Genomic DNA, 21,898 nt, shown 5'->3' with positions numbered 1-21,898 from the left:
CTTAAATGGGCTAAAAGTGTAGTTGTGTAAATTATTTATTGGGAATCTACATAACACCTACCACAGATCAATCACTATCCATAAAAGTATGACTGACGCCACCTACTGTTCAGAAACTGATGCATAGAGTATACGAGCTAATGGAAAGTAAAATTATTACACATGGTCAACTTTATTTTTTAAAGTTTCACTTGATAAGACATCTGTCTGCAGCAGGGTTGCCCAGGAAGCAGATGTTAGCAATAAGAAGAGGAAGGTAACAAGGGTTCGAAAGATAAAAAGGCTGTCAGTGAGGGGAAGAGACTGGCTGAAGAGAGGAGTATGAAATTAGAATGTGAGAGAGGGGAAGGATGGATTGGGGGGCAAAAGAGAGGTTTTAACACTGTTCAAGAAGCATGTCCAGTTAAGCTTTGAGCAACAGAAAGAGCATAAAATTAGTCTGAGGAGCATAATCGTGCTGTCTCCATTGTACAGGGCTTTTGGGACCATTGCGGAATATGAGCTTGCCAAGTAATAAGCCTTTTAAATAGTAAGAAAAAAAAGTGTTTGTTTTTAAAACAAACGATGCAAGCGGTTCCCCCTGCCCTGAATTCAAGTTTGGATTGTCCTCCAGTCACAATAAGGTCCTCTCACTTCTCACAACTAGGTTTGGGTGGGCCTAAACTAATGTCCCAGCAGGGTTAAACAGGAAGGTATGTGCAGTGTCTGCATGAGAGTTTATGTATGCAACTCAACAAAAAAGCACTTAAAGGGATGCTTCTGGATTTTGGAAATGAGGCCTTTATCTACTTCCCCAGAGTCAGATGAACTCGTGGATACAATTTTTATGTGTGTGTCCAGTATGAAGGAAGTTAGGGGTAGTTTTGCGAGCCAATGCTAACTAGCATTAGCGCAATGTCTGAAAGTCTATAGTTATCTGCTAGCATGCTTACAATTCTTAAATGGTGTCCACGGGTTCATCTGACTCTGGGGAAGTAGATAAAGGACTTCTGTGTCAAAATCCCAAAGTTAAAAAAACGATTGTTTAAAAAAGAAAATCCACTCAATGTTCTTCACACAAAGGTGCTCCTATATGAGTGGTGAGCAGTCTTCAATCAGTCCTTTAAGTTTGTGGTTGGTTGGGGTGTTTGCGTCTCCATCCGTGGGTGAAGGCTTGACGCAGTGCCCTGCCTCAGGGGTCAAAGTTTGTCCCACTGCTGGTGGCGCACCTCCAGGTGTTTGCTCATTGTAATCCATGTAAGCATATGCCGGAAGCTTGATGCTAACAGTCTTAGACTCAATGTACTTCGACTTATCCCTGAAACCAAAAACATGGGGATGAAATAAATTACTGTATAGGGAATAATATTGTAGTGGCAGTGGCCATGGCAATGGAATGCTGCACACTGTAGGCACACCGAATTAACACAATCATTAGTACTACCCACACTGTCCTCGTGAGCTCTGGGTTAGGCGTACAGCGCAGGCGGTGAGAGAGAGAAGCTGCAAGGCTCTGAAGCAGTAGCATCATCAGCAGGCCAGACAGGGCCTTGATCAGGTATGGATTGTTCTCCACCTCCAGCAGCTGAAGATGTAAGTCTAGACAAACACAGAAAGATGAGAGACAGGTGTGTGTGTAGTGCTGTGTGATGCCGTTCAGTGTGTGTGTTCAGGTCTAATATTGGTGCTGTGAGACTCACAGGTAACGATGGAGCTCTTGATCAACTGAACAAGCTTGTCCACTTCCATGAGGAATTCCACAGTCACCTCCAAGTCACCACTACATGGCTAACATAAAGGAAATATAGTATAATATACACACCAATAGAAATACACTATGAGGTGTAATAATACTGATATGCAAAATGTATATCAAAGACACGCAGAAAGGATAAAACTTCTGGATGAGGTCGTAGGCATGGCGATAGTTCTTTGTCAGGAAGCAGTGGGACAAGGTGGCCACAGGGTTGTAACACCAGGAGCGAGCGGTACAGGCAGCAGAACAGGGCATTGCTCTCCTGCAGAGGGCGCCAGACACACACAAGGGCACCAGACACACATTACAACTCAATCCATTCAATAAGTTCATTGAAATTCAAGTCCTCTGTCACTTTTTCCCAATTCTTAATTTGTTTTATTTGGAAACTTCCTGAATTGAAAATTACCCATATCCAGGTGGCCAGCCATACAGCATCATCCACTCAGATATTACAGCTCTGCTTTCAACACCATAGTGCCCTCAAAGCTCATCCCTAAGGTAAGAACCATGGCTCTAAACACCTCCCTCTGCAACTTGATCCTGGACTTCCTGACGGGCAGCCCCCAGGTGGTAAGGGGAGGTAATAACACATCTGCCACGCTGATCCTCAACACTGGGGCCCCTCATGGGTGCGTGCTCAGTCCCGTCCTCTACTCCCTGTTCACCCATAACTGCATGGCCAAGCACGACTTCAACACCATCATTAAGTTTGCCGATGACACAACAGTGGTAGGCCTGATCACCGACAACAATGAGACGGCCTATAGGGAGGAGGTCAGAGACCTGGCCATGTGGTGCTAGGACAACAACCTCTCCCTCAACGTGATCAAGACAAAGGAGAATATCATGGACTACAGGAAAAGGAGGGCCGAGCATGCCCCCATTCTCATCGACGGGACTGTATTTTGTATTTGTATTTATGGATGCCCATTAGCTGCTGCCAAAGCAGAAGCTACTCTTCCTGGGGTCCAGCAAAATTAAGGAAGTTTAAAAACATTACAATACATTCACAGATTTCACAACACACTTGTGTGCCCTCAGACCCCTACTCCACCACTACCACATATCTACAGTACTAAATCCATGTGTATGTATAGTGTGTATGTTATCGTGTGTGTGTGTGTGTGTGTGTGTGTGTGTGTGTGTGTGTGTGTGTGTGTGTGTGTGTGTGTGTGTGTGTGTGTGTGTGTGTGTGTGTGTGTGTGTGTGTGTGTGTGTGTGTGTGTGTATGCCTGTGTCTATGCCAATGTTTGTGTTGCTTCACAGTCCCGCTGTTCCAGAAGGTGTTTTTTTTTTAATCTAATTTTACTGCTTGCGTCAGTTACTTCATGTGGAATAGAGTTCCATGTAGTCATGGCTCAATGTAGTACTGTGTGCCTCCCATAGTCTGTTCTGGACTTGGGAACTGTGAAGAGATGTCTTGCGGCATGTCTTGTGGGGTATGCATGGGTGTCCGAGCTGTGTGGCAGTAGTTTAGACAGAGTTTGCATTCAACAAACTCTCATAAATAAAAGTAGTGATGAAGTCAATCTCTCCTCCACTTTCAGCCAGGAGAGATTGACATGCATATTATTAATATTAGCTCTCTGGGTACATCCAAGGGCCAGCCGTACTGCCCTGTTCTGAGCCAATTGCAATTTTCCAAGTGATTTTTGAGCCAAGTGATTTTCCAAAACTATTTTTATCAGTGTTCTCTTGAGAAGCTTGTACTTATTCAAAAGCCTTTTCAAAATCAGCTATGAAAACCAGGCCTGGTGTCCCCGGTATTTCATAGTATTCCATTGTTTACAGTACTTGTCTTAAATGATCTCCAATGTATTGTCCATATGACAATACTTTTAAAATTCTATGCGCCAAGCATTTTTCTATGATTTTTGCATCACAACACTGAAGTGTAAAGAGGTCTCCAGTTTTTTAAATGGACTGGATCTTTATATATACCATTTGGGTCCTGTTTTGGTAATAATGATATCAGACCTTCTTGTTGTGTGTCTGATAATCTACCGTTTATATAGGAGTGGTTAAAACATGCTAATAATGAGCATCTCAAAAAAAGTTTTGTATGCTTCCACTGGTATGCCATTCAGCCCTGGAGTTTTCCCATCCTTAAAGGCCCCAATTGCATCAAGAAGTTCCTCTGTAATTTGGCCTTCACATGAGTCTTTCTGTACAGATGTTAATTTTAAATTATTATTAGGAGAAAAAAAAACATACAATTAATTTCAGTTAGTGGAGATGGAGGAGACTGAAACGAAAACATATTCTTAAAGTACTTTACTTCCTCTTTCAAAATAGCATTTGATGAATCATGCGTGACTCCATCAATACATTTTTTTTGGTTGTCACGCTCGTCCTAATGATTGGACCAAGGCGCGCGTGCGTAGAGTTCCACATATTTTAATTAATCGAAACTCACCAAACAAAACAAACAATCACAAACAAAACGTGAAGCTACTTGTGTGCACACAGGCAACTATCCGTAGATGAGATCCCACAAAGCACAATGAGGAAATGGCTACCTAAATATGATCCCCAATCAGAGACAACGATAAACAGCTGTCCCTGACTGGGAACCCCATAACAGGCCAACATAAACCATTAATCACCTAGATGACCCACCCTAGTCACTATCATGCCCCAACCAACAGAGAATAAACAGCTCTCTATGGTCAGGGCATGACAGTACCCCCCCTGGACTCCGACCGCAAAACCTGACTCAATAGGGGAGGGTCCGGGTGGGCATCTACTGTTGGGGGCAGCTCCGGTGCGGGGCGTAGTACCCACTCTGCTCGCAGATACGATGTCTTCCTCCATGGAGGCTCTGGTGCGGGGATCATCGCCAGAAACTCCGGACCGTGGATCATCGCCGGAGGCTCCAGACAGTGGATCGTGGCTGGAGGAACCGGACTGTAGATTGTCGCAGGAGGCTCTGGACTGAGAAACCCTGCTGAAGGCTCGGGACTGCAAACTGTCACTGGAGGTTCTGGACCGTAAGACCGTCTCAGGAGGTTCCGGACCATGGACCGTCTCAGGAGGTTCTGGACCGTGAAACGTCTCAGGAGGTTCCGGACTGTGAATTGTCACCGAAAGCTCTGGACCGGGAATTTCGCCCGGAAGCGTTGCCGGAAGCTCTGGACTGGGAACTCTCGCCGGAAGCTCTGGACTGGGAACTGTCACTGGAAGATCTGGACTGGGAACTGTCGCTGGAAGCTCTGGACTGGGAACTGTCGCCAGAAGCTCTGGACTGTGGAGGCGCACTGGAGGCCTGATGCATGGGACCGGTACAGGTGCCACCGGGCTGGTGACACGTACCTCAGGACAACTGCGGAGAGGAGGCACAGGACGTACTGGACTGTGAAGGCGCACTGGAGACACAGTACGTATGGCCGACGCAGGTTATACTGGGCCGTGGAGGCACACTGGAGGTCTGGAGCGTAGAGCTGGCACAACGCGTCCTGACTGGATGCTCACTTTAGCCCAGAAAGTGTGGGGTGCTGGTACAGGACGCACTGGGCTGTGAAGGCGCACTGGCGATACAGTGCGTAGAGCCGGCGCAGGATATCCTGGACCGAGGAGACGTACTGGAGACCAGGAGCGCCGAGCCGGCACAACCCGTCCTGGCTGGATGCTCTCTTTCACACAGCAAGTGCGAGGAGCTGGCACAGAACGCACCAGGCTGTGGATGCGCACTGGAGACACATTGCGTATCTCCGCAAAACGTGGTGCCTGACTAGTCCCACGCTCCTCACGGTGACTGTCTTGCTCCAGACACCAAACCATCCACTCTACCTCATCACTCCCCTCAACTATGTCACAATTCTATTCGCTCAGTCTATCCCAATATTCCTCTTCGCTATCAGACTCGCCCCTCGGTTTCGCCAACCAGCCCGTGTGCCCCCCTCCAAATTTTGGGGGGGCTGTCTCTCTGGCTTCCGTCGTGGTCATGAACTTCGGAGTCGCCGTTGATCCTCCTTCGTTGCCTCTGTCTGCTTCCATGGCAGGGTCTTGTCCCCTTCCTCCCATGTCCATGATGTCCTCCACTCACTTTTCTCCTGGGCCCAGGATCCCTGCTCCTCCTGACCACGCTGCTTGGTCCTTTGTTGGTGGGATCTTCTGTCACGCTCGTCATAATGATTGGACCAAGGTGCAGCGTGCGTAGAGTTCCACATATTTTAATTAATCGAAACTCACCAAACAAAACAAACAAGCACAAACAAACCGTGAAGGGGTGGAGCCTAAAGGTTAGAGCGTTGGGCTAGTAACCGAAAGGTTGAAGTTCAAATCCCTGAGCTGACAAGGTACAAATCTGTCGTTCTGCCCCTGAACAAGGCAGTTAACCCACTGTTCCTAGGCTGTCATTGAAAATAAGAATTTGTTCTTAACTGACTTGCCTAGTTAAATAAAGGTAATAAAATAAAAGCTACTGGTGTGCACACAGGCAACTATCTGTAGACAAGATCCCACAAAGCACAATGAGGAAATGGCTGCCTAAATATGATCCCCAATCAAAGACAACAATAAACAGCTGTCTCTGATTGGGAACCATAGCAGGCAGACATAAACCATTAATCACCTAGATAACCCACCCTAGTCACTATCATGCCCCAACCAACAGAGAATAAACAGCTCTCTGTGGTCAGGGCGTGACATTGGTAGCATTTCTATATTGAAAATTGAGAAAGAATTTGGTCCATTTTTCTCCAGATGGCTGTATGGAGGACAAGTAGTTTGAGAAACAGACACGTCATAAGTCCTCAACTTTTAAATAGTACCCGCAAAACAACAACATCAACAGCAAAGAGGCAACTCTGGTATGCTGGCCAATTTGGCAATGTCTGTGTTCTTTTGCCCATCATAAAATGGCCAGAAACAAAGAACTTTCTTCTGAAAACTTTCTTCTTTTTGTACTGAGAAATGAAGGCAATTCCATGCGATAACTTGCCAAGAAACTGAAGATCTCGTACAACACTGTATACTGCTCCCTTCACCGAACAGTGCAAACTGGCGCTGTTCTGCCAGAATAGAAAGAGGAGTGAACATCTTGGCCATGTTCTGCTATAATTTGGGGTTTTAGGCTGGGTTTCTGTACAGCACTTTGATATATCAGCTGATGTAAGAAGGGCTATATAAATAAATACATTTGACTTGATTTTGATTGGGAGGCCCCAGGGCAAAACTCAGCAAGAAGACAAGTTCATTAGAGTGTCTAGTTTGAGAAACAGACGCCTCACAAATAATAATAATAATAATATATGCCATTTAGCAGACGCTTTTATCCAAAGCGACTTACAGTCATGTGTGCATACAAGTCCTCATCTGGTCGCAAAACACCAGTCTCAATGTCAGCAGTGAAGAGGCAACTCCGGGATGCTGGCAGAGTTCCTCTGTCCAGTGTCTGTGTTATTTTGCCCGTCTTAATCTTTTATTTTTATTGGTCAGTCTGAGGTATGGCTTTTTCTTTGCAACTCTGCTTAGAAGACCAGTATCCCGGAGTCAGCACCTCACTGTTGACATTGAGACTGGTGTTTTGCAGGTACTATTTAATGAAGCTGCCAGTTGAGGACTTGTGAGGTGTCTGTTTCTCAAACTAGACACTCGAATGTACTTGTCCTCTTGCTCAGTTTTGCACCGGGGCCTCCCACTCCTCATTCTATTATAGTTAGAGCCAGTTTACACTGTTCTGTGAAGGGAGTAGTACACAGCGTTGTACAAGATCTTCAGTTTCTTGGCAATTTGGAATAGTCTTAATTTCTCAGAACAAGAACAGACTGATGAGTTTCAGAAGAAAGTTATTTGTTTCTAGCGATTTTGAGCCTGTAATCGAACCCGCAAATAGTGATGCTGCAGATACACAACTAGTCTAAAGAAGGCCAGTTTTATTGCTTCTTTAATCCGAACAACAGTTTTCAGCTGTGCTAACAACACCACCCGATGTCACAGGAAGGCCATAAAGATCATCAAGGACAACAATCACCCGAGCCACTGCCTGTTCACCCCGCTATCATCCAGAAGGCGAGGTCAGTACAGGTGCATCAAAGCTGGGACCGAGAGACTGAAAAACAGCTTATATCTCAAGGCCATCAGACTGTTAAACAGCCACCACTAACATTGAGTGGCTGCTGCCAACACACTAACTCAACTCCAGCCACTTTAATAATGGGAATTGATGGGAAATTATGTAAAATATATCACTAGCCACTTTAAACAATACCTAATATAATGTTTACATACCCTACATTATTAATCTCATATGTATACGTATATACTGTACTCTATATCATCTACTGCATCCTTATGTAATACATGTATCACTAGCCACTTTGTTTACATACTCATCTCATATGTATATACTGCACTCAATACCATCTACTGTATCTTGCCTATGCCGCTCTGTACCATCACTCATTCATATATCTTTATGTACATATTCTTTATCCCCTTACACTTGTGTCTATAAGGTAGTAGTTTTGGAATTGTTAGCTAGATTACTTGTTGGTTATTACTGCATTGTCGGAACTAGAAGCACAAGCATTTCGCTACACTCGCACTAACATCTGCTAACCATGTGTATGTGACAAATACAATTTGATTTGATTTGATTTGATTTGAATTGCAAAAGGGTTCTCTAATGATCAATTAGCCTTTTAAAATGATACACTTGGGTTACCTAACACAACGTGTCATTGGAACAAAGGAGTGATGGTTGCTGATAATGGTCCTCGTTATGCCTGTGTAGATATTCCACTAAAAATCAGCTGTTTTCAGCTACAATACTCATTTACAGTATTAACAATGTCTACACTGTATTTCTGATCAATTGTATGTTATTTTAATGGGAAATGTGCTTTTCTTTCAAAAACAAGGACATTTCTAAGTGACCCCAAACTTTCTAACGGTAGTGAATGTAATAACTCAACATTTTCTGGGCTAATAATGTAAGAAATAACAGAAGAAGAAAAACACGCAAAGTTGCCATCATACCATTACCATAAGGACAACTCAGAGTATGCTATTCTGTTCTTCTGAAATAGACTACATTTTCTTCATATAATGTTTCTTTAGACCCGTCTAAAATAAATAATGGATTTATTGTGAAGGTGTAGGCTATACTAAATGGATTTATTGTGAAGGTGTAGGCTATACTAAATGGATTTATTGTGAAGGTGTAGGCTATACTAAATGGATTTATTGTGAAGGTGCAGGCTATACTAAATGGATTTATTGTGAAGGTGTAGGCTATACTAAATGGATTTATTGTGAAGGTGTAGGCTATACTAAATGGATTTATTGTGAAGGTGTAGGCTATACTAAATGGATTTATTGTGAAGGTGTAGGCTATACTAAATGGATTTATTGTGAAGGTGTAGGCTATACTAAATGGATTTATTGTGAAGGTGTAGGCTATACTAAATGGATTTATTGTGAAGGTGTAGGCTATACTAAATGGATTTATTGTGAAGGTGTAGGCTATACTAAATGGATTTATTGTGAAGGTGTAGGCTATACTAAATGGATTTATTGTGAAGGTGTAGGCTATACTAAATGGATTTATTGTGAAGGTGTAGGCTATACTAAATGGATTTATTGTGAAGGTGTAGGCTATACTAAATGGATTTATTGTGAAGGTGTAGGCTATACTAAATGGATTTATTGTGAAGGTGTAGGCTATACTACATGGATTTATTGTGAAGGTGTAGGCTATACTAAATGGATTTATTGTGAAGGTGTAGGCTATACTAAATGGATTTATTGTGAAGATGTAGGCTATACTAAATGGATTTATTGTAGGCTAAGGATTTATTGTGAAGGTGTAGGCTATACTAAATGGATTTATTGTGAAGGTGTAGGCTATACTAAATGGATTTATTGTGAAGGTGTAGGCTATACTAAATGGATTTATTGTGAAGGTGTAGGCTATACTAAATTGATTTATTGTGAAGGTGTAGGCTATACTAAATGGATTTATTGTGAAGGTGTAGGCTATACTAAATGGATTTATTGTGAAGGTGTAGGCTATACTAAATGGATTTATTGTGAAGGTGTAGGCTATACTAAATGGATTTATTGTGAAGGTGTAGGCTATACTAAATGGATTTATTGTGAAGGTGTAGGCTATACTAAATGGATTTATTGTGAAGGTGTAGGCTATACTAAATGGATTTATTGTGAAGGTGTAGGCTATACTAAATGGATTTATTGTGAAGGTGTAGGCTATACTAAATGGATTTATTAGACTTTTTAAAATGTAGATGTTCCAAAGGTTAGGCTGTGGACAATCAAACAGCACTTTAATTTATATCTTATTTTTTTTGTTTCTTAATGAAACTGATCTAATGACTAAATGCACCATTCAAAATCACTTAGCACTTACCTTGTGGGAGTGAGAAGCAGATGTTGCTGAAACCCAGACTCCTGTGATGCAGAGCAAATCTAAAATCAAACAGAGGTTGTTTAAAATCAGAGCTATCAGAAAACTCTTTCAAGCAAAATAGTAGCTAATGTTAGAGCTGGGTGCACCTCTAGGTGTAAATGATGAATTGATTATTGCCAGTGATCTCATTGAATGAAACAGAGCAATGTGATTACTGGAAATATTGTGTACTGGAAAACCATCAGAGGACAATAAACTAAAATATAACATTTGGGGGGAGGGGGGATACAGTAGAAACGGTTTATTGAATCTGTTCATGGTACAAGACACAGCAATGCCAAATGTGTAATCCATGTACACAAATCCAGTACCAGAGCAAAAAGTGTGCATGCATTGGCCGTGAATCAAACCCGGGCCTCACGTGGGGATTATTTTGTTAAAACGCCCTGAACAGTTTCCAATGCATTGTCAATGTGGCTTGTAAACCAACCCGAATGTAATATAATTCTGGGCACATGTTGACTCATTAGTGCTTCTCCATGCAGCACGTGGGAGGGGAGAGGGACGCCCACTCTAAACAGGAATAGGTGATTCACTGGTCACTGAGCTGGCAAGCTAAAGTTAGCTAGTTAGTCACAGAAATGTACGTTCAGCCTCTTAATTATTTCAGTCCGATTTGATTTATCTTACGAAGTCAGCATGGCATAGTTTCTTTCGTTTTTGACCTTGACATAGTTGCTGGATATATATTCTTTAATTTCTGACATACTGGCGCTGCTAGCTAGCTAATGCTAACGACGCCAGCTGACCTCATATCTGGATGACTCACTCTAGTCCCTGAGAGAGCAGCATACTGGTAAGTCAACTTTGCTTTCAAACTTTGTAATCATCTGTAAAGTTGTTTTACATGCAATCTTACAAGCTAGATATATATTTAGTTTAAAAGCCTGTTGTCATTCGTTCTTTCTTTGGAGCTAGCTATGCTATCACTAGCTAGCTAGGTGGGTAATAATGTGATGTACAGTAAGTTAAGCTACAGTACATTAACGTTACTGAATGACAACAATATAGCCTTGTCACTACTATTTGGCAAGTTGGTTGATTATGGGGTGCAGTAGTAGGCTAGCGTCGTTGTTATTCGTTGGGTCCCTTGACAAAACGTTATTTTTGACTTGTTAAAATAAGCTAATGGTTGTGTGCACTCTGACTAGACAATTGCGTGATTTGTTGGCAGATTTTCGAAAGAAAATAGACATGCAGTATATCAGTGTTAAAGGAATTAAATTCCTATATGTTCAACCAATTCAATTAAAACACTACCCATTTCTAAGAATTTGTAAGAAACGTATTTGCATAAAATAGACAGGGACCAGTCTCAAAATCAACCAATAGCGTTTATTCTCGGGAGTACTCATCATAGTACAATTTACATCAGGTTATATACTAAAAATGACGCCATAGGTTTTAAAAGGTCCTTCCTCCACTCGGATACAATGGCAGTATAGTTCACAAGCCTTCACACATTGTCGACCACCTGATAAATAATCTACTACAAGCCCAAGGTCTCTCCCCTCCCTGGGTAGAGACAGGATGTCCTGTAAGGAACACAGCATTCCAGCCAGTCTGATAATAGATCCATTCGTTTCCAACAAGCAACAGAAAGCCCTTCTAATTCTTGCCGAAAACTACACACATTACATTCAGTATTATAATAAGATTCACACATCCATACAGTAACATAGTAGTATTCTGTTTAGTTATAGTTCTGATTTAAATGTATACATAATTTAGTCATTATTCATAAAAATCCCTTAACAATCAGCTATTCTCAATCAGATGAGATACACAACTAACTCTTATTGAATTTAATTCATTCATAAATGTGGACACTAATTACTGTTTAGGTTAGTGTGTCGTCAAGGCTTTGTCATTAAAATTATATTGTGCCTATTTTTCAGATCTTCCAACCTGATCGGTGGGTGACTGGTAACCGTCTTTCCACCAAGCTGTTCCAGGCCTGGAGTGGCACGCTGGAACTTCCAGATGCTTGTAGACCTGAAGCAGTGTGATGTATTTATCAAACACACATATACACACTCAATCACTCAATCTGTTTTGTATAATTATTTTAATTTAAGAAAATTGTTCTTCTTTTAAATCTGACAACCACAGTCTTCACAGCTGCAGTCGTTTGCCCCTGCATCTGCTACACCGGCATGTATACACACATGCACACTCCCTTACTTGGGGCTCTATTCAATCACGTCTGCTTTAGCCTACATCCACATAGAGGTCGTTTTGGCGGTGTCTGAGGTGGAACTGTGTTAGAGCTGTCAAATTCACAAGCGGCTCCTGGCATTATACCTAACAGAGAGTCGCATTAACAGAAATCTCATGCAGCCCTGTTTACAAGTTAGAACACTGGAATTTGAGATGTAATCTACACCCCGATTAGGCCGATTGAAATCCTCATGATTTAGTTTAATGATTTTGAATTTGAGCGTCATTGTTTCTATATAACCTATACTTTCTAGTTTTGAACTTAATGCGAGTAGGACTGGTGTAGTTTTGTGACAATGATCAAGAACTACCGATTTGACAGATCCAACGCAGTTACACCTCAGACACCGCCAAAACATCAGTTATGCGGGTGTTGGTTAACGCTTGATCTGATTGAATCTAGGCCTTACACTCATTCAGTCTATTTAGTTGTATGATTATTGTCAGTTAAGAAAATTGTGCCTCTCTATTTTAGATCTGCCATGCTTAGCAGTTCAGCTGCAGACACATCAGTCCACTGGTGTGGTATTTAGTTTACCAGCTGCACCAGTTCCTACTACACTGGCCGTGAAGGGAGAAACTTTTAAGGATTACCAGATGGATACAGGTAATTCAGAATTATATTACATATGCTCACCCACACCAACAGACATGTTGTTGAGCTGTATACTTACTGTCACTTTGTGCCTCTGTCTTTCAGATCTGCCATGCTCTCCACCACTGCCTGACAGCTTCACCCAGAAGTGCATACACTGGGCCTATCAAGACTGACAAAGCAGAGATTGGTGGCTGACAAGGAAAAATAAAAAAAACATGCACATACATTATCCACAATGTAAACTATTTGTAATATTTGCTACATTTTATTTTAGGATTGGAGATATCTACTCCTATATATCCATTATCAATATCTGCTCTAAGTATCTATCAAATCAACGTGTGATTGATAATATTGTAAAAGACTTGTGTGTACAGTTTTAGGAAATTCTGTGTACTTTTTTTCTGATTTATAAAACATGCTTCCCTCTCTCACACACACACTAGACCCAATGTAAATCAATTGTAATAACTTGTTTATTTTATGTATGCTCCATTATATTTGAGAAAAATATCTTCAATAAAGTACATTTACAGTTAAAGCAATCTCTTTGGTTTATTGGATATTTCTCCTAATACAATGTGTGACCAGAAGGAAGTCAGCAGACCTGTAACCCTTGGGCTGTGTGCAGGTTTTGTCATCTGGAGCTTAAAAATAGAGTGGTGAGGAGAGATTGCAGTTTAGAGGTTTATCATTAAAAACTGACACAATTCTATAATTAATACATGTTATAATTGACCAAAAGTCACTATATTGTGATTGTTTAGTGTTATAGTTACTCAATCAAGTAGTGCCCCAAGGAGGGATCAAATCGTGTCTCAAAAGCTGTTGTTGATTGATTCCGTCTTACCCCCTCCCCTCTATGAACAGTAGTCAAGGTGTGACAACTGTAGGACCTGCCTTGTTGATAGTGTTGTTAAGAAGGTAGAGCATCGCTTTATTATAGCTTTTAGTCATAAATATTAGTCATCTCAAACTAACTGCAGCTCTTTGAATTTGCCTTGTTGATAGTGACTTATTACAAGATTTAGTAAAAATGAGCTTTAGGGTTTAGTGACAGTTTTGTTCCATGACAGTTTACAATGCTTTTAGTTACTCCATAAATAGTTTAGTCATCTCAACTTGCACAATTTCCACTGACTTATTACAAGATTTAGTTGAGCTTTAGGGTTTAGTGAGTGTTTTGTTCCAAATACAATGCTTTCAGTCATTTCAGTCGCTGTAGTAGCTGACGTGTATAGTGTAGAGTCATCAGCATACACATGGCTTTACTCAAAGTCAGTGCCATGTCGTTAGTAAAAATGTACACAAGGTCCAAAAGGAATTTGGCTTCCGCTCTAGCCCTAAGACTCTTTTACAAGTAACAGTCACTGGCGCGGTCTGAAAACACTACCTGACAGCCCTACAATGGAACATGCATTGGCCAAATCAAACCCGGTCATCTCAACTTGCTCAATTTACCACTGAACCACCAATGCTTAGACAGACTACTAAAAGGGGTTCCCAGCCTCATACAATGCGAGTAGATAAATGGAGTGACTAAAAACAGAAGAACACCATTGTCAGGGAACAAGGAATTTCTCAAACTCCGTTGTGCCCGATTTTCCGGTAAGACAGTACTAGTCAAACAGTAGTCAAGGTGCCACAAAACTGTAGGACCTGCCTTGTTGATAGTGTTGTTAAGAAGGTAGAGCCAAATTATTATAGACAGACTTCTCCCTGTCTTAGCTACTACTGTCAATATGTTTTGACCATGACAGTTTACAATCTCGGGTTACTCCAAATAGTTTAGTCATCTCAACTTGCACAATTTCCACGTGACTTATTACAAGATTTAGTTGAGCTTTAGGGTTTAGTGAGTGTTTTGTTCCAAATACAATGCTTTCAGTCATTTCAGTCGCTGTAGTAGCTGACGTGTATAGTGTAGAGTCATCCGCATACACATGGCTTTACTCAAAGTCAGTGGCATGTCCTTAGTAAAAATGTACACAAGGTCCAAAAGGAATTTGGCTTCCGCTCTAGCCCTAAGACTCTTTTACAAGTGACAGTCACTGGCGGGGTCTGAAAACCATGACAGTTTACAATCTCGGGTTACTCCAAATAGTTTAGTCATCTCAACTTGCACAATTTCCACGTGACTTATTACAAGATTTAGTTGAGCTTTAGGGTTTAGTGAGTGTTTTGTTCCAAATACAATGCTTTCAGTCATTTCAGTCGCTGTAGTAGCTGACGTGTATAGTGTAGAGTCATCCGCATACACATGGCTTTAGTCAAAGTCAGTGGCATGTCCTTAGTAAAAATGTACACAAGGTCCAAAAGGAATTTGGCTTCCGCTCTAGCCCTAAGACTCTTTTACAAGTGACAGTCACTGGCGAGGTCTGAAAACACTACCTGCCGCCCTAAAATGGAACATGCATTGGCTGGGAATCGAACCCGGGCCTCCCGCGTGGCAGGCGAGAATTCTACCACTGAACCACCAATGCTTAGACAGACTACTAAAAGGGGTTCCCAGCCTCATACAATGCCAGTAGAGTGGAGTGACTAAAAACAGAAGAACACCATTGTCAGGGAACAAGGGATTTCTCAAACTCCGTTGTGCCCGATTTTCCGGTAAGACAGTACTAGTCAAACAGTAGTCAAGGTGCCACAAAACTGTAGGACCTGCCTTGTTGATAGTGTTGTTAAGAAGGTAGAGCCTCGCTTTATTATAGACAGACTTCTCCCTGTCTTAGCTACTACTGCGTCAATATGTTTTGACCATGACAGTTTACAATCTCGGGTTACTCCAAATAGTTTAGTCATCTCAACTTGCACAATTTCCACGTGACTTATTACAAGATTTAGTTGAGCTTTAGGGTTTAGTGAGTGTTTTGTTCCAAATACAATGCTTTCAGTCATTTCAGTCGCTGTAGTAGCTGACGTGTATAGTGTAGAGTCATCAGCATACACATGGCTTTACTCAAAGTCAGTGGCATGTCCTTAGTAAAAATGTACACAAGGTCCAAAAGGAATTTGGCTTCCGCTCTAGCCCTAAGACTCTTTTACAAGTGACAGTCACTGGCAGGGTCTGAAAACCATGACAGTTTACAATCTCGGGTTACTCCAAATAGTTTAGTCATCTCAACTTGCACAATTTCCACGTGACTTATTACAAGATTTAGTTGAGCTTTAGGGTTTAGTGAGTGTTTTGTTCCAAATACAATGCTTTCAGTCATTTCAGTCGCTGTAGTAGCTGACGTGTATAGTGTAGAGTCATCCGCATACACATGGCTTTACTCAAAGTCAGTGGCATGTCCTTAGTAAAAATGTACACAAGGTCCAAAAGGAATTTGGCTTCCACTCTAGCCCTAAGACTCTTTTACAAGTAACAGTCACTGGCGCGGTCTGAAAACACTACCTGCCGCCCTAAAATGGAACATGCATTGGCCGGGAATCGAACCCGGGCCTCCCGCGTGGCAGGCGAGAATTCTACCACTGAACCACCAATGCTTAGACAGACTACTAAAAGGGGTTCCCAGCCTCATACAATGCGAGTAGAGTGGAGTGACTAAAAACAGAAGAACACCATTGTCAGGGAACAAGGGATTTCTCAAACTCCGTTGTGCCCGATTTTCCGGTAAGACAGTACTAGTCAAACAGTAGTCAAGGTGCCACAAAACTGTAGGACCTGCCTTGTTGATAGTGTTGTTAAGAAGGTAGAGCATCGCTTTATTATAGACAGACTTCTCCCTGTCTTAGCTACTACTGCGTCAATATGTTTTGACCATGACAGTTTACAATCTATGGTTACTCCAAGCAGTTTAGTCATGTCAACTTGCACAATTTCCACGTGACTTATTACAAGATTTAGTTGAGCTTTAGGGTTTAGTGAGTGTTTTGTTCCAAATACAATGCTTTCAGTCATTTCAGTCGCTGTAGTAGCTGACGTGTATAGTGTAGAGTCATCCACATACACATGGCTTTACTCAAAGTCAGTGGCATGTCCTTAGTAAAAATGTACACAAGGTCCAAAAGGAATTTGGCTTCCGCTCTAGCCCTAAGACTCTTTTACAAGTGACAGTCACTGGCGCGGTCTGAAAACACTACCTGCCAATCTAAAATGGAACATGCATTGGCCGGGAATCGAACCCGGGCCTCTCAACTGGCAGGCAAATTCTACCACTGAACCACCAATGCTTAGACAGACTACTAAAAGGGTGTTCCCAGCCTCATACAATGCGAGTAGAGTGGAGTGACTAAAAACAGAAGAACACCATTGTCAGGGAACAAGGAATTTCTCAAACTCTTTGTTGAGTGTTGCGTTGTAGCCCGATTTTCCGTGTAAGACAGTACTAGTCAAACAGTAGTCAAGGTGCCACAAAACTGTAGGACCTGCCTTGTTGATAGTGTTGTTAAGAAGGTAGAGCTCGCTTTTATAGACAGACTTCTCCCTGTCTTAGCTACTACTGCGGGGTTTTGACCATGACAGTTTACAATCTCGGGTTACTCCAAATAGTTTAGTCATCTCAACTTGCACAATTTCCACGTGACTTATTACAAGATTTAGTTGAGCTTTAGGGTTTAGTGAGTGTTTTGTTCCAAATACAATGCTTTCAGTCATTTCAGTCGCTGTAGTAGCTGACGTGTATAGTGTAGAGTCATCCGCAAACACATGGCTTTAGTCAAAGTCAGTGGCATGTCCTTAGTAAAAATGTACACAAGGTCCAAAAGGAATTTGGCTTCCGCTCTAGCCCTAAGACTCTTTTACAAGTGACAGTCACTGGCAAGGTCTGAAAACACTACCTGCCGCCCTAAAATGGAACATGCATTGGCCGGGAATCGAACCCGGGCCTCCCGCGTGGCAGGCGAGAATTCTACCACTGAACCACCAATGCTTAGACAGACTACTAAAAGGGGTTCCCAGCCTCATACAATGCGAGTAGAGTGGAGTGACTAAAAACAGAAGAACACCATTGTCAGGGAACAAGGAATTTCTCAAACTCCGTTGTGCCCGATTTTCCGGTAAGACAGTACTAGTCAAACAGTAGTCAAGGTGCCACAAAACTGTAGGACCTGCCTTGTTGATAGTGTTGTTAAGAAGGTAGAGCCTCGCTTTATTATAGACAGACTTCTCCCTGTCTTAGCTACTACTGCGTCAATATGTTTTGACCATGACAGTTTACAATCTCGGGTTACTCCAAATAGTTTAGTCATCTCAACTTGCACAATTTCCACGTGACTTATTACAAGATTTAGTTGAGCTTTAGGGTTTAGTGAGTGTTTTGTTCCAAATACAATGCTTTCAGTCATTTCAGTCGCTGTAGTAGCTGACGTGTATAGTGTAGAGTCATCCGCATACACATGGCTTTACTCAAAGTCAGTGGCATGTCCTTAGTAAAAATGTACACAAGGTCCAAAAGGAATTTGGCTTCCACTCTAGCCCTAAGACTCTTTTACAAGTAACAGTCACTGGCGCGGTCTGAAAACACTACCTGCCGCCCTAAAATGGAACATGCATTGGCCGGGAATCGAACCCGGGCCTCCCGCGTGGCAGGCGAGAATTCTACCACTGAACCACCAATGCTTAGACAGACTACTAAAAGGGGTTCCCAGCCTCATACAATGCGAGTAGAGTGGAGTGACTAAAAACAGAAGAACACCATTGTCAGGGAACAAGGAATTTCTCAAACTCCGTTGTGCCCGATTTTCCGGTAAGACAGTACTAGTCAAACAGTAGTCAAGGTGCCACAAAACTGTAGGACCTGCCTTGTTGATAGTGTTGTTAAGAAGGTAGAGCCTCGCTTTATTATAGACAGACTTCTCCCTGTCTTAGCTACTACTGCGTCAATATGTTTTGACCATGACAGTTTACAATCTCGGGTTACTCCAAATAGTTTAGTCATCTCAACTTGCACAATTTCCACGTGACTTATTACAAGATTTAGTTGAGCTTTAGGGTTTAGTGAGTGTTTTGTTCCAAATACAATGCTTTCAGTCATTTCAGTCGCTGTAGTAGCTGACGTGTATAGTGTAGAGTCATCCGCATACACATGGCTTTACTCAAAGTCAGTGGCATGTCCTTAGTAAAAATGTACACAAGGTCCAAAAGGAATTTGGCTTCCGCTCTAGCCCTAAGACTCTTTTACAAGTGACAGTCACTGGCGGGGTCTGAAAACCATGACAGTTTACAATCTCGGGTTACTCCAAATAGTTTAGTCATCTCAACTTGCACAATTTCCACGTGACTTATTACAAGATTTAGTTGAGCTTTAGGGTTTAGTGAGTGTTTTGTTCCAAATACAATGCTTTCAGTCATTTCAGTCGCTGTAGTAGCTGACGTGTATAGTGTAGAGTCATCCGCAAACACATGGCTTTAGTCAAAGTCAGTGGCATGTCCTTAGTAAAAATGTACACAAGGTCCAAAAGGAATTTGGCTTCCACTCTAGCCCTAAGACTCTTTTACAAGTAACAGTCACTGGCGCGGTCTGAAAACACTACCTGCCGCCCTAAAATGGAACATGCATTGGCCGGGAATCGAACCCGGGCCTCCCGCGTGGCAGGCGAGAATTCTACCACTGAACCACCAATGCTTAGACAGACTACTAAAAGGGGTTCCCAGCCTCATACAATGCGAGTAGAGTGGAGTGACTAAAAACAGAAGAACACCATTGTCAGGGAACAAGGAATTTCTCAAACTCCGTTGTGCCCGATTTTCCGGTAAGACAGTACTAGTCAAACAGTAGTCAAGGTGCCACAAAACTGTAGGACCTGCCTTGTTGATAGTGTTGTTAAGAAGGTAGAGCCTCGCTTTATTATAGACAGACTTCTCCCTGTCTTAGCTACTACTGCGTCAATATGTTTTGACCATGACAGTTTACAATCTCGGGTTACTCCAAATAGTTTAGTCATCTCAACTTGCACAATTTCCACGTGACTTATTACAAGATTTAGTTGAGCTTTAGGGTTTAGTGAGTGTTTTGTTCCAAATACAATGCTTTCAGTCATTTCAGTCGCTGTAGTAGCTGACGTGTATAGTGTAGAGTCATCCGCATACACATGGCTTTACTCAAAGTCAGTGGCATGTCCTTAGTAAAAATGTACACAAGGTCCAAAAGGAATTTGGCTTCCACTCTAGCCCTAAGACTCTTTTACAAGTAACAGTCACTGGCGCGGTCTGAAAACACTACCTGCCGCCCTAAAATGGAACATGCATTGGCCGGGAATCGAACCCGGGCCTCCCGCGTGGCAGGCGAGAATTCTACCACTGAACCACCAATGCTTAGACAGACTACTAAAAGGGGTTCCCAGCCTCATACAATGCGAGTAGAGTGGAGTGACTAAAAACAGAAGAACACCATTGTCAGGGAACAAGGAATTTCTCAAACTCCGTTGTGCCCGATTTTCCGGTAAGACAGTACTAGTCAAACAGTAGTCAAGGTGCCACAAAACTGTAGGACCTGCCTTGTTGATAGTGTTGTTAAGAAGGTAGAGCCTCGCTTTATTATAGACAGACTTCTCCCTGTCTTAGCTACTACTGCGTCAATATGTTTTGACCATGACAGTTTACAATCTCGGGTTACTCCAAATAGTTTAGTCATCTCAACTTGCACAATTTCCACGTGACTTATTACAAGATTTAGTTGAGCTTTAGGGTTTAGTGAGTGTTTTGTTCCAAATACAATGCTTTCAGTCATTTCAGTCGCTGTAGTAGCTGACGTGTATAGTGTAGAGTCATCCGCATACACATGGCTTTACTCAAAGTCAGTGGCATGTCCTTAGTAAAAATGTACACAAGGTCCAAAAGGAATTTGGCTTCCACTCTAGCCCTAAGACTCTTTTACAAGTAACAGTCACTGGCGCGGTCTGAAAACACTACCTGCCGCCCTAAAATGGAACATGCATTGGCCGGGAATCGAACCCGGGCCTCCCGCGTGGCAGGCGAGAATTCTACCACTGAACCACCAATGCTTAGACAGACTACTAAAAGGGGTTCCCAGCCTCATACAATGCGAGTAGAGTGGAGTGACTAAAAACAGAAGAACACCATTGTCAGGGAACAAGGAATTTCTCAAACTCCGTTGTGCCCGATTTTCCGGTAAGACAGTACTAGTCAAACAGTAGTCAAGGTGCCACAAAACTGTAGGACCTGCCTTGTTGATAGTGTTGTTAAGAAGGTAGAGCCTCGCTTTATTATAGACAGACTTCTCCCTGTCTTAGCTACTACTGCGTCAATATGTTTTGACCATGACAGTTTACAATCTCGGGTTACTCCAAATAGTTTAGTCATCTCAACTTGCACAATTTCCACGTGACTTATTACAAGATTTAGTTGAGCTTTAGGGTTTAGTGAGTGTTTTGTTCCAAATACAATGCTTTCAGTCATTTCAGTCGCTGTAGTAGCTGACGTGTATAGTGTAGAGTCATCCGCATACACATGGCTTTACTCAAAGTCAGTGGCATGTCCTTAGTAAAAATGTACACAAGGTCCAAAAGGAATTTGGCTTCCACTCTAGCCCTAAGACTCTTTTACAAGTAACAGTCACTGGCGCGGTCTGAAAACACTACCTGCCGCCCTAAAATGGAACATGCATTGGCCGGGAATCGAACCCGGGCCTCCCGCGTGGCAGGCGAGAATTCTACCACTGAACCACCAATGCTTAGACAGACTACTAAAAGGGGTTCCCAGCCTCATACAATGCGAGTAGAGTGGAGTGACTAAAAACAGAAGAACACCATTGTCAGGGAACAAGGAATTTCTCAAACTCCGTTGTGCCCGATTTTCCGGTAAGACAGTACTAGTCAAACAGTAGTCAAGGTGCCACAAAACTGTAGGACCTGCCTTGTTGATAGTGTTGTTAAGAAGGTAGAGCCTCGCTTTATTATAGACAGACTTCTCCCTGTCTTAGCTACTACTGCGTCAATATGTTTTGAC

General features: G+C 42.3%; 1 long non-coding RNA gene and 8 other non-coding genes across 9 annotated transcripts; 1 reads left to right on the top strand and 8 right to left on the bottom strand.

The window, feature by feature from the left end:
* The first annotated feature begins 10,633 nt into the window (after positions 1–10,633).
* LOC118377947 (uncharacterized) lies at positions 10,634–13,528 on the top strand. Its single transcript, XR_004824364.2, has 3 exons — positions 10,634–10,965; positions 12,068–12,996; positions 13,090–13,528. It is a non-coding gene; the product is annotated as an uncharacterized LOC118377947 (long non-coding RNA).
* Positions 13,529–15,399: 1,871 nt separating this feature from the next.
* On the bottom strand, positions 15,400–15,470 carry trnag-gcc (transfer RNA glycine (anticodon GCC)). The gene has a single exon. It is a non-coding gene; the product is annotated as a tRNA-Gly (tRNA).
* A 935-nt stretch (positions 15,471–16,405) lies between these two features.
* trnag-gcc (transfer RNA glycine (anticodon GCC)) lies at positions 16,406–16,476 on the bottom strand. Its single transcript has one exon. It is a non-coding gene; the product is annotated as a tRNA-Gly (tRNA).
* Positions 16,477–17,790: 1,314 nt separating this feature from the next.
* trnag-gcc (transfer RNA glycine (anticodon GCC)) lies at positions 17,791–17,861 on the bottom strand. Its single transcript has one exon. It is a non-coding gene; the product is annotated as a tRNA-Gly (tRNA).
* A 618-nt stretch (positions 17,862–18,479) lies between these two features.
* Positions 18,480–18,550, bottom strand: trnag-gcc (transfer RNA glycine (anticodon GCC)). The gene has a single exon. It is a non-coding gene; the product is annotated as a tRNA-Gly (tRNA).
* Positions 18,551–19,485: 935 nt separating this feature from the next.
* On the bottom strand, positions 19,486–19,556 carry trnag-gcc (transfer RNA glycine (anticodon GCC)). The gene has a single exon. It is a non-coding gene; the product is annotated as a tRNA-Gly (tRNA).
* A 618-nt stretch (positions 19,557–20,174) lies between these two features.
* Positions 20,175–20,245, bottom strand: trnag-gcc (transfer RNA glycine (anticodon GCC)). Its single transcript has one exon. It is a non-coding gene; the product is annotated as a tRNA-Gly (tRNA).
* A 618-nt stretch (positions 20,246–20,863) lies between these two features.
* On the bottom strand, positions 20,864–20,934 carry trnag-gcc (transfer RNA glycine (anticodon GCC)). The gene has a single exon. It is a non-coding gene; the product is annotated as a tRNA-Gly (tRNA).
* A 618-nt stretch (positions 20,935–21,552) lies between these two features.
* Positions 21,553–21,623, bottom strand: trnag-gcc (transfer RNA glycine (anticodon GCC)). Its single transcript has one exon. It is a non-coding gene; the product is annotated as a tRNA-Gly (tRNA).
* Between the last annotated feature and the right edge of the window lie 275 nt (positions 21,624–21,898).

This window comes from Oncorhynchus keta, chromosome 17 (genome assembly GCF_023373465.1).
Source record: "Oncorhynchus keta strain PuntledgeMale-10-30-2019 chromosome 17, Oket_V2, whole genome shotgun sequence".
In the NCBI taxonomy this organism is placed as follows: domain Eukaryota; kingdom Metazoa; phylum Chordata; class Actinopteri; order Salmoniformes; family Salmonidae; genus Oncorhynchus; species Oncorhynchus keta.
This window is presented reverse-complemented; position numbering and strand designations above follow the sequence as displayed.